Genomic DNA, 10,875 nt, shown 5'->3' with positions numbered 1-10,875 from the left:
GGGGGGGAGATATTTTTTGTGTTGATGGGAAGACAAAGACGGGCAGAAAATATCTGAACAATTCACCAGGGGATAAGATTGGACAGGGGTGAGCGGTAGGTGGCCCAAGGTGCCACACGTCGAGCATTCGAGGTGACTTACAAGCCAAAAAATCAGTGTGACGCCCCGAGACCGATGTGCCAGGTGTCTTCCAGTTATTCGCTGTTGTTGCCTTGTCTTTGCATCATGTGCATTGCATCATGTCATCATGCAACCCGTTCTAAAACTCAACTAAATAAATTGCATAGATCACTGATCTATTTAAATCGAGGGAACTCACATGGTGGTTTCTCTTTATAACATATCCTCCCAGTAATTAGGGAGCTACTCTAAATATTCCATAAGTTTGGAATTAACCGCAAACACACTTGCAATGTAAAATCTCATGCCTTTTCCCACTTCAAGTTTGGTCCCCAAACTTTGCCCTTAATTTCTTTCATCGCTTTCCCGATCTCCACAAAAATTCCGAACATTTTTGGACTCTCCAAAAATGTTTTCCTAATTCAACTTATTTGAATCACATTCAAATATGTTCAAATGCAATCCTTCCAAAACGGTGTCAAATGTATTTTTCTTGGATCAATCTCATTTTGTGAGCCCTGGAAAAATTGGCCTCCTGCACAAATTCTTTCTCTATCTTTTTCTTTCGCTCCTTTTCTTTCTTTGTTGTTTTTTCCTGAAAGAAAATGGCAGAGAGGTTTTTTTAAAAAGAGTGCGAGAGGAGGAAAGCCAGCCCAGCTGGGCCTCCCTCCGTCACGCGCCGGCCCAAGGCCAGGCCCAATCAGCCCCGCTGCTTACCCTAACCCCTCCCACATCGCTACTCCCTCCTTCCCTCGTTCCCTCACCGCCGCCAGGAGCCATCTCCCTCGAACCCTTTCTCCATCGACCCCTCCTTCCTCTCGATCTCCCTCCAGCGCCGCCTCAGCACCGCTCCTCCCGATCCGTGGTCCTCCTCCCTCTGCTTCCTGGATCCTGCGTCGGCCCCTCCTTCCTTTCACCTCCCTCTCCATCGCTGGATCGCCCCGCCTCTGCCTCTGGCCGCCGCCAGCGAGAAGCTCCACCGGAGCCTTGCCTACCTCACCGGACCGCCTCTTCCATGGCCTTCCTCCAGCTCCGAGTTGCTACTCCTCTTCCACGCCACGACCACGCCCCGACCTCCTGCGGTAGACCCCGGGTCCCTGCTGCTCTGCTCCACGCGCCCGTCCTAGAGCTCGTCCGCCTCGCCAAGCCGCCGCGGCGCCAGGTCCCCGCATCTCCGGCCGCTCCCCTGTAGCTCCTCCTCCACCTCGCGTGCGACCTCCCCTGCTGCTGCTGCTCAGCTCCACCGCACCTCCTTCCGTTCCCTGCACTGCTGTATCACCGAATCAACACCCGCTCCTTTGCTTCGGGTCCAGGCGTCCCGCGGCCGACGCCCCTGCATCACGCCAAGTACCTGCACCGTGCCCTTGACTCCTGGGAGGCCCTGCTGCTGCTATGGTTTTCCTGTGACAAACGAAACGGGCACGCCGCCTCCCCGCCATGGTGCCGCACCCTCTTCATTGTCGTTGTCACCGCGACCCCTTGTTGGTCGCAAAGACCGCCTGGTGCTGCTTTGTTTTGGTTCGCCAAGTTCTGCACCGAAACATCTTCACGGTCGACTACGTTTTGCTGTCCCGACCGGAACCATCAAGTACTCGATACGCAATGGCACCAAGTACCAATACGAATGTGAACGACTACCATCGAAGTGTACGACTACACGACGCCCGCCAAGTTCGATGACGCTCGCCGCCCGAACGACTACCACCGACGTGTACCTCTCCGTCGCCGTGGGTTTCGTCAAGTTCAACGGTGAACCCCGAAGTACTCGGATCCATCAAGTCCAACAATGACTGTGCTCAACTACCCACGACCCTGAACGTCTACGAAACGAGTACCACTACCATCGCCGATGATCGATAGTACAACTACTTCCGCTACCATCGCCACGAGAAGGAAAACTTCCCACAACGACCCGTGAACAACTACTTCCACGACGTCCGTGTACCACGACCGTCGTGAGAATGCCTACTTCCTTTGCCAAACTCGAACCACTCCGTAAATGCACCTTTGGAAGGTATAACCGCCGGAACGATGCCCATGGACCGCATGCATGTGATGTATTATATGAGATGCCCATGTTTGCACCATGGTCAAGTCGCTGCTTGCTCGGCCCTCCTCATTTGCTGCTAACCCGTGGGAACCCGGTTACCGGGATCACCCCACCATCTTGCATGACACGCTCACGTCACATTTCCTTTTGCACCGGTATCTCCATGAGCTATCGGAACCGATATGTTGCCGTGGCATCATTTTCGGATTAGTTGCCATGGCACCCCTTTCGTTTTCGGCACGATGACAAATGCTTCATATAATGCTCATGTCAACATTTTCATAAATACTGCATAAAACTTGCACATGTCATTCGCATCATGATAATAACATTTAAATATTTAAAATTGTTGTTGCACCAAATTGATAATTGCACATGAGGATATACCAGAATTGTTGTTATTGTTGTTTCCAGCCTCATTTAAAATGCCTAGCTGTGTATTTTCACTCATGTTTCACCTCTTGCCATGTTAACCAACCTTTAATATTGTTGAGTACATAACCGGGAGAGAACTAAATAAGTCATGTGGTGTTTTCTTCAATATGCAACTCCGTTGCATATTGAGCTCCACTTAATTTGTAGGATTGCTTGTGCACTTTGCCATGCCATGCCTCATTAAACCGGACATGCATCATACTCAATTGTGCATCATGCCATGATTATGTGATGGTTGTTTACTATGCTGTTTGCTTCTTTCCGGGTTACTTCTCGTGTTAGCTTCGGTTTCTTTTCGGAGTTGTGAGGATTCGTTCGACTACGTCTATTTGTCTTCTTCATGGACTCGTTCTTCTTCCTTGCGGATTTCAGGCAAGATGACCATACCATCGAAATCACTTCTATCTTTGCTTGCTAGATGCTCGCTCTTTTGCTATGCCTATGCTGCGATACCTACCACTTGCTTATCATGCCTCCCTAATTGCCATGAGCCTCTAACCCACCTTGTTCTAGCAAACCGTTGTTTGGCTATGTTACCGCGTTGCTCATCCCCTCTTATAGCGTTGCTAGTTGTAGGTGAAGATTGGAGTTTGTTCCTTGTTGGAACATGGTTATTCTATTGGGATATCACAATATCTTTTATGTAATTAATGCATCTATATACTTGGTAAAGGGGTGGAAGGCTCGGCCTTATGCCTGGTGTTTTGTTCCACTCTTGCCGCCCTAGTTTCCTCATATTGGTGTTATATTCCCGGATTTTTGCGTTCCTTACACGGTTGGGTTATAATGGGAACCCCTTGACAGTTCGTTTTGAATAAAACTCCTCCATCAAGGCCCAACCTTGGTTTTACCATTTGCCTCACCACCACCTACTTTTCCCTTGGGAGTCACGCTCCTGAGGGTCATCTTATTTTAACCCCCCCCCCCGGGCCAATGCTCCTCTAAGTGTTGGTCCGAACCGAGTAGACTGCGGGGCCACCTCGGGGCAACTTGAGGGTTGGTTTTACTCATAGGATGTCTCATCTGAGTGTGCCCTAAGAACGAGATATGTGCAGCTCCTATCGGGATTTTTCGGCACATTCGGGAGGCTTTGCTGGACTTGTTTTACCATTGTCGAGGATGTCTTGTAACCGGGATGCCGAGTCTGATCGGATTGTCTTGGGAGAAGGAATATCCTTCGTTGACGTGAGAGCTTGTTATGGGCTAAGTTGGGACACCCCTGTAGGGATTGAACTTTCGAAAGCCGTGCCCGCGGTTATAGGCAGATGGGAATTTGTTAATGTCCGATTGTAGAAAACCTAAAGTTTATCTTAATTAAAATACATCAACCGCGTGTGTAGCCGTGATGGTCTCTTTTCGGCGGGGTCCGGAAAGTGAAGATGGTGTTGGAGTTATGCTTGACATAGGTTGTTCTAGGATCACTTCTTGATCACAGTTGCTCAAACGTGCTTTGCCTTCTCTTCTCGCTCTCATTTGCGTATGTTAGCCACCATATATGCTAGTCGCTTGCTGCAGCTTCACCTTAAACCTTTTACCCTACCTATATGCTTAAATAGTCTTGATCGCGAGGGTGTGAGATTGCTGAGTCCCTGTGACTCACAGATACTTCCAAAACCAGTTTGCAGGTGCCGATGATACCGTGCAGGTGACGCAACCGAGCTCAAGGAGGAGCTCGATGAAGATCGTGTTCGTTATGTTGTTTCGTTTCCAGTTGATCAGTAGTGGAACCCAGTTGGGACGATCAGGGATCTGTGTAGCATCAGGGGTAGTCTTCTTTTATTTTGGTTCCGTAGTCGGACCTTGATTGTATCTGGATGTTGTAATGCTTTATTCATGTATTGTGTGAAGTGGCAATTGTAAGCCAACCATGTATCTCTTTCCCTTATGTATTACATGGGTTGTGTGAAGATTACCTCTCTTGCGACATTGCTTACAATGCGGTTATGCCTCTAAGTCGTGCTTCGACACGTGGGAGATATAGCCGCATCATGAGCATTACAAGTTGGTAATCAGAGCCATCCCCGACTGTAGGAGCCCCCTACTTGATCGAATCGCTGGCGTTGTTGAGTCTAGAAAAATGTTTTGAGTCTTATAGGATTATATATATCGGAGAGTAGGATTCTTTTTACTCCTCAGTCCCTTCGTCGCTCTGGTGAGGCATCCTGACGTAGAGTTTTGACTCTTCTCTTCTCAAATTTCACTAAAAAAATTAGGATCACGCGGGTATCTTGGAATCGTTCTGATGGTTTTTGACGAGAACATTGTTCTTGGTGCCTCCTGACATTTAGAGGTTGTGGCAGTGTCCCGGGGAGTTGAGCTCCGAGGTGTTGTCGTCACAATTTTATCGTTGCAGTTCTGGAATACCTGAGTTTTTCGCCGACATCGAAAATCTCTTTTATGCAGTTGTTGGTGAGATAACCTCGACGCCACCCAATACTGGGGCGGGAGTTCGGGAGTATTGCCATAACTTGTATAGCAGATGCTTTTCGAAGGTTGAGGTAAACGATTTCCGAAGGTTTCTTGGTTATGTGTTGAAGGATGGATACAGCTGGATGTAGGATTTGAGTAGTTTTGGGTGAGATATTATGCTTCCCCTGTATCCCCAACACCTGATTGCATAACCGGAAAGTTTTAGGAGTTTATAAGTGGGAATTCAAGTACCTCTTGGGATATCTTTTCGACAGATGCATGATATGAGATTGGGGTTCGACGTCTAGTGGTCTGCCTATCCACGGTTGGTTTTACAGTGGTCTCGTTGTGTCTTAAAGAGTCCTTGGCTATGCCGACTCGGGGACGCTTCGTATGTCATGTGGACTGCCTTGTACATGATGGTGTTGTACGATCGAGCCCGTGTGGGCCCCACCACGAAAACTTCGGACGAAATCTCTATCATATGTTTGTTCCGGCTTATTCTGCAAGCCAATCCTTGGTTTTGTTTTGAGTTGTGGTATTCGAGTTGCTTCGAAGTCAAATGTTGATTCCATACCTTTTCCTAAGCAGTGTTCTCATATATCTATGTGAATGCCAATCCTTCCCAGTCATCAAGTTTGCCATCTCAATTTCTTCTGAATCGGTGTCTCTCTATTCAAGTGGATCCGATCATTTTCAACATCCGCAAGATCAACTCAAATTTTTCGTCAACGGTGTTTGTTTCATCCGTCTCCAAGCTTGCCTTTGTTTTTCCCGCCCTCCCACCCTTTTTCTTCGAGGACTAAGATTTCTTAATCAAGTATCCATCTTATTGATATGAAGCCTCTCCATGCTTTTTTCCGTCAATGTTCTTACCCGGTGATGCTCATGAAGATACTAACCGATCTTCAAGTGCGTCATTCTTCATTCTTTTCATCTCCGATGTTTTCAATTCAAGCTTTGGTATTAGCATAGTCTTTTCTTTTTTCCCAATGCTTTTATTATGCCGGTGCACCTCATTTTCATTCATTTCTCGCAATTCAATTGTTCCGGAGTGCTCAAGATATCTCGAAGATTCATGTTTCCACTCTGCTTTCGTTCAAACTCTTTCGAGGTTGTTATCTCATTCTAGCCATTCAATTCAACCGGTGCATTCTCTCTTTTAAATCGCTCTACGGTGTTTCTTTCGAGTGGGCCCTAACCCACAGGTCTTTTCCCCAGGATCTTACCTGACTCTTCTAATCTTCTCAGAGTTACTCTGAAATTCTTTTCCAAGTTTGACGTAAGAATGAGTTATCATCAGTCAAATGCTTTCTCCAAGATCTTTCATAATACTTTTCATCGTTGGCTCAACCTTTCCATTCTTCATTCCGGAGTATCACAACAATTCATGGTGGTGTTTTCTCGTAGTCACGCTCGACATTTGAAGACTGAAGAAGTGTTTCCTCTAAATCTTAGTCCGTTCTCTTAAAGAGTCGTGGTTCTAGCTTGCTGCCATCCTCTCATAATTGTTTTAGGTTTGTGAGAATTCTTTTCAACCATACGGAGCAATTCAAGAGCCTTTTCAGTTTGTTTCTCTGGAGGCCATCATCTCAGAATTATTCATTCTCATCTTTCAGCTCTTTTTCTCTAAATCTTACCGGTGTATCGTGCAAATATCCTCTAATCAATTCGGGATCTCTTCGTTCACTTGTATCTAAATTCTCTCAAGCATCTTCGTTCATTTGCTAATTCTTCCCGGTGTTTTGCTATCTTTTCCTTGATCGTTTCTTAATTCTTACGGTGTTTTCTTCCAAGATTCTTCTTCCTTCGTTTATCATATCAACGCACTCGTGCTTTCCAAATTCTACCGGTGGTTCGTTCAAGAGTTTTCTCTTCCTTCTTTATCATATCAATTTATTCGTTGTTTCAACCCTTCCGGTGGTTCGTTCAATACCTTCCCAAGTTGGCGCGATGTCTTTCTTAATCCTTTCTTCGAGAATAAGTAGTATGCCAAATCCGTTGTTTGTCATCAATTTAAATTGGTGAAGGATACGCATAACGTAATTCTTATTCTTGTTCATCCAAGTGCTTAATTTCTTATTCCGGAGGCTCGTCAAGTTCTCGGTTTTGTTGTTGCATCTTTTCTTTTCCCGGAGTTCCAAGCTCTCTCAGTTTTCTCGCCATGAAGATCCATCTAGTCATTGCAAGTCTTAACCTTGTGTTTTCAACTTCTCTTTCCTTTCGTTTGATCATTCCTTTGTTTACTAGAGTTCTTCATGAAGATTCTACATGATGGTTCATCAAGGATTTAAATTCCTTCTCGAAGTGTTCATCGAGATTCTTTTCTAAGGAGCTCAAGTTTCTTCATCTTGCAATCCGGAGTGCAATTCTTTCTTCCATATCATTGTAGGTGGTATTATGTCATTCTTGATAATTTGAGTTCATGTTTCATGATTCATAGGTTGTTAAGAATGAGGTATTTTAAATCCATCAACCTCTTCGTTGGAGTTATCTTGGGTTATATTTCAACTAAAACCTTCCCTAAGGATTGTTGCTATTTATGGTGCTTTTAAATGACCCAAGTCCTTCATTTATCCTCCCGGTGAAATTAGTTTCTCGTCTTGTTAATATAAATTCAAACCTATTGTTTTCGTTACTGGCAGAATTTCACCTCAAGTTTCTTTCAAGCTTACTCTTTTCATTGTTGGATTCCCAACAACTCCGTTCGACCCTTCTCCTAAAGATGCTTTTCCAAGCTCATTTGAGGTAGAAGATGTTGTGTTCTCCTCCATTCATTCCTTTCCATTCTCTCATTTCTTCCGGAGGCATTGTGATGTTGCTCTCTTTGACCCATCATCTTGTTTTGTCAAGATCATGTTCTTTCCTTTGCTTATCCATTTAACCAGAGTGCTGTCTAAAATCGTTCTTACCCCTTGTGCCATTCTTTCAATAGTTCCGGAGGCAGTGTGTTGTTGATTTCATCAAGTATCTTCTCATCTTATCAAGTTCTTATTCAATTCCGTTTCTTTTCAGTCGGAGTGCTGTCCAAATTATATCATTCTTAATCCTTCTCTATCTTGTTTTAACCGAAGTGGTTTCAATATATATCTTACCCTTCAACCTCAAGTTTTCGCAATGTTCTTTGTTCCTCTTTTCTAACGGAGTGTTTTCGACTTTGTTCACCTTCGTTGTTTTCTTTCTCAAATTTGTTCAACCTCGCAAGGTTCTTTGGTTTCACTCATTCGTCAAAGAAGCAACTTAGTTTTACCTCTTCTCTTCCTCTTCCTTTTCCCTCCAGTGCCATTCTAGATCTCGGGGCGAGATCCTCTCGTAGTGGTGGAGTGTTGTAACGCCCCAAGACCGATGTGCCAGGTGTCTTCCAGTTATTCGCTGTTGTTGCCTTGTCTTTGCATCATGTGCATTGCATCATGTCATCGTGCAACCCGTTCTAAAACTCAACTAAATAAATTGCATAGATCATTGATCTATTTAAATCGAGGGAACTCACATGGTGGTTTCTCTTTATAACATATCCTCCCAGTAATTAGGGAGCTACTATAAATATTCCATAATTTTGGAATTAACCGCAAACACACTTGCAATGTAAAATCTCATGCCTTTTCCCGCTTCAAGTTTGGTCCCCAAACTCTGCCCCTTAATTTCTTTCATCGCTTTCCTGATCTCCACAAAAATTCTGAACATTTTTGGACTCTCCAAAAATGTTTTCCTAATTCAACTTATTGGAATCACATTCAAATATGGTCAAATGCAATCCTTCCAAAACGGTGTCAAATGTATTTTTCTTGGATCAATCTCATTTTGTGAGCCCTGGAAAAATTGGCCTCCTGCACAAATTCTTTCTCTATCTTTTTCTTTCCCTCCTTTTCTTTCTTTGTTGTTTTTTTTCTGAAAGAAAATGGCAGAGAGGTTTTTTTCTAAAAAAAGTGAGAGAGGAGGAAAGCCAGCCTAGCTGGGCCTCCCTCCCTCACGCGCCGGCCCAAGGCCAGGCCCAATCAGCCCCGCTGCTTACCCTAACCGCTCCCGCATCGCTACTCCCTCCTTCCCTCGTTCCCTCACCGCCGCCAGGAGCCATCTCCCTCGAACCCTTTCTCCATCGACCCCTCCTCCCTCTCAATCTCACTCCAGCGCCGTCTCAGCACCGCTCCTCCCGATCCGTGGCCCTCCTCCCTCTGCTACCCGGATCCTGCGTCGGCCCCTCCTTCCTCGTGCCTCCCTCTCCATCGCTGGATCGCCCCGCCTCTGCCTCTGGCCGCCGCCAGCGAGCAGCTCCACCGGAGCCTTGCCTACCTCACCGGACCGCCTCTGCCATGGCCTTCCTCCAGCTCCGAGTTGCTGCTCCTCCTCCACGCCACGACCACACCCCGACCTCCTGCGGTAGAACCCGGGTACCTGCTGCTCTGCTCCACGCGCCCGTCCTAGAGCTCGTCCGCCTCGCCAAGCCACCGCGGCGCCAGGTCCCCGCATCTCCGGCCGCTCCCCTGTAGCTCCTCCTCCACCTAGCGCGCGACCTCCCCTGCTGCTGCTTCTCAGCTCCACCGCACCTCCTTCCGTTCCTTGCACCGCTGCATCGCCGAATCAACACCCGCTCCTTTGCTTCGGGTCCAGGCGTCCCGCGGCCGACGCCCCTGCATCACGCCAAGTACCTGCACCGTGCCCTTGACTCTTGGGAGGCCCTGCTGCTGCCGTGGTTTTCCTGTGACAAACGAGATAGGCACGCCGCCTCCCCACCATGGTGCCGCACCCTGTTCATCATCGTTGTCACCGCGATCCCTTTGTTGGTCGCCAAGACTGCCTGGTGCTGCTTTGTTTTGGTTCGCCAAGTTCTGCACCGAAACATCTTCATGGTCGACTACGTTTTGCTGTCTCGGCCTGAACCATCAAGTACTCGAGACACAATGGCACCAAGTACCAATACGAACATGAACGACTACCATTGAAGTTTACGACTACACGACGCCCGCCAAGTTCGACGATGCTCGCTGCCCGAACGACTACCGCCGACGCGTCCTCTCCGTCTCCGTGGGTTTCGTCAAGTTCAACGGTGAACCCCGAAGTCCTCGGATCCGTCAAGTCCAATAATGGCTGTGCTCAACTACCCACGACCCCCAACATCTACGAAACGAGTAGCACTACCATCACCGATGATCGATAGTACAACTACTTCCGCTACCGTCTCTACGAGAAGGACAACTTCCCACAACGACCCGCGAACAACTACTTCCATGACGTCCGTGTACCACTACCGTCGCGAGAATGCCTACTTCCTTTGCCGAACTCGAACCACTCCGTAAATGCACCTTTGGAAGGTATAACCGCCGGAACGATGCCCGTGGACCGTATGCATGTGATGTATTATATGAGATGCCCATGTTTGCACCATGGTCAAGTCGCTGCTTGCTCGGCCCTCCTCGTTTGCTGCTAACCCATGGGAACTCGGTTACCAGGATCACCCCACCATCTTGCATGACACCCTCACGTCACATTTCCTTTTGCACCGGTATCTCCATGAGCTATCGGAACCGATATGTTGCCGTGGCATCATTTTCGGATTAGTTGCCGTGGCACCCCTTTCGTTTCCGCCACGATGACAAATGCTTCATATAATGCTCATGTCAACATTTTCATAAATACTGCATAAAACATGCACATGTCATTCGCATCATGATAATAACATTTAAATGTTTAAAAATGTTGTTGCACCAAATTGATAATTGCACATCAGGATATACCGGAATTGTTGTTGTTGTTTCCGGCCTCATTTAAAATGCCTAGCTATGTATTTTCACTCATGTTTCACCTCTTGCCATGTTAACCAACCTTTAATATTGTTGAGTACATAACCGGGAGAGAACTAAATA

The sequence above is a fragment of the Triticum dicoccoides genome, chromosome 6A (assembly GCF_002162155.2).
Source record: "Triticum dicoccoides isolate Atlit2015 ecotype Zavitan chromosome 6A, WEW_v2.0, whole genome shotgun sequence".
Lineage (NCBI taxonomy): Eukaryota > Viridiplantae > Streptophyta > Magnoliopsida > Poales > Poaceae > Triticum > Triticum dicoccoides.
The sequence above is the reverse complement of the archived record's forward strand: the minus strand, read 5'-3'. Positions refer to the sequence as shown.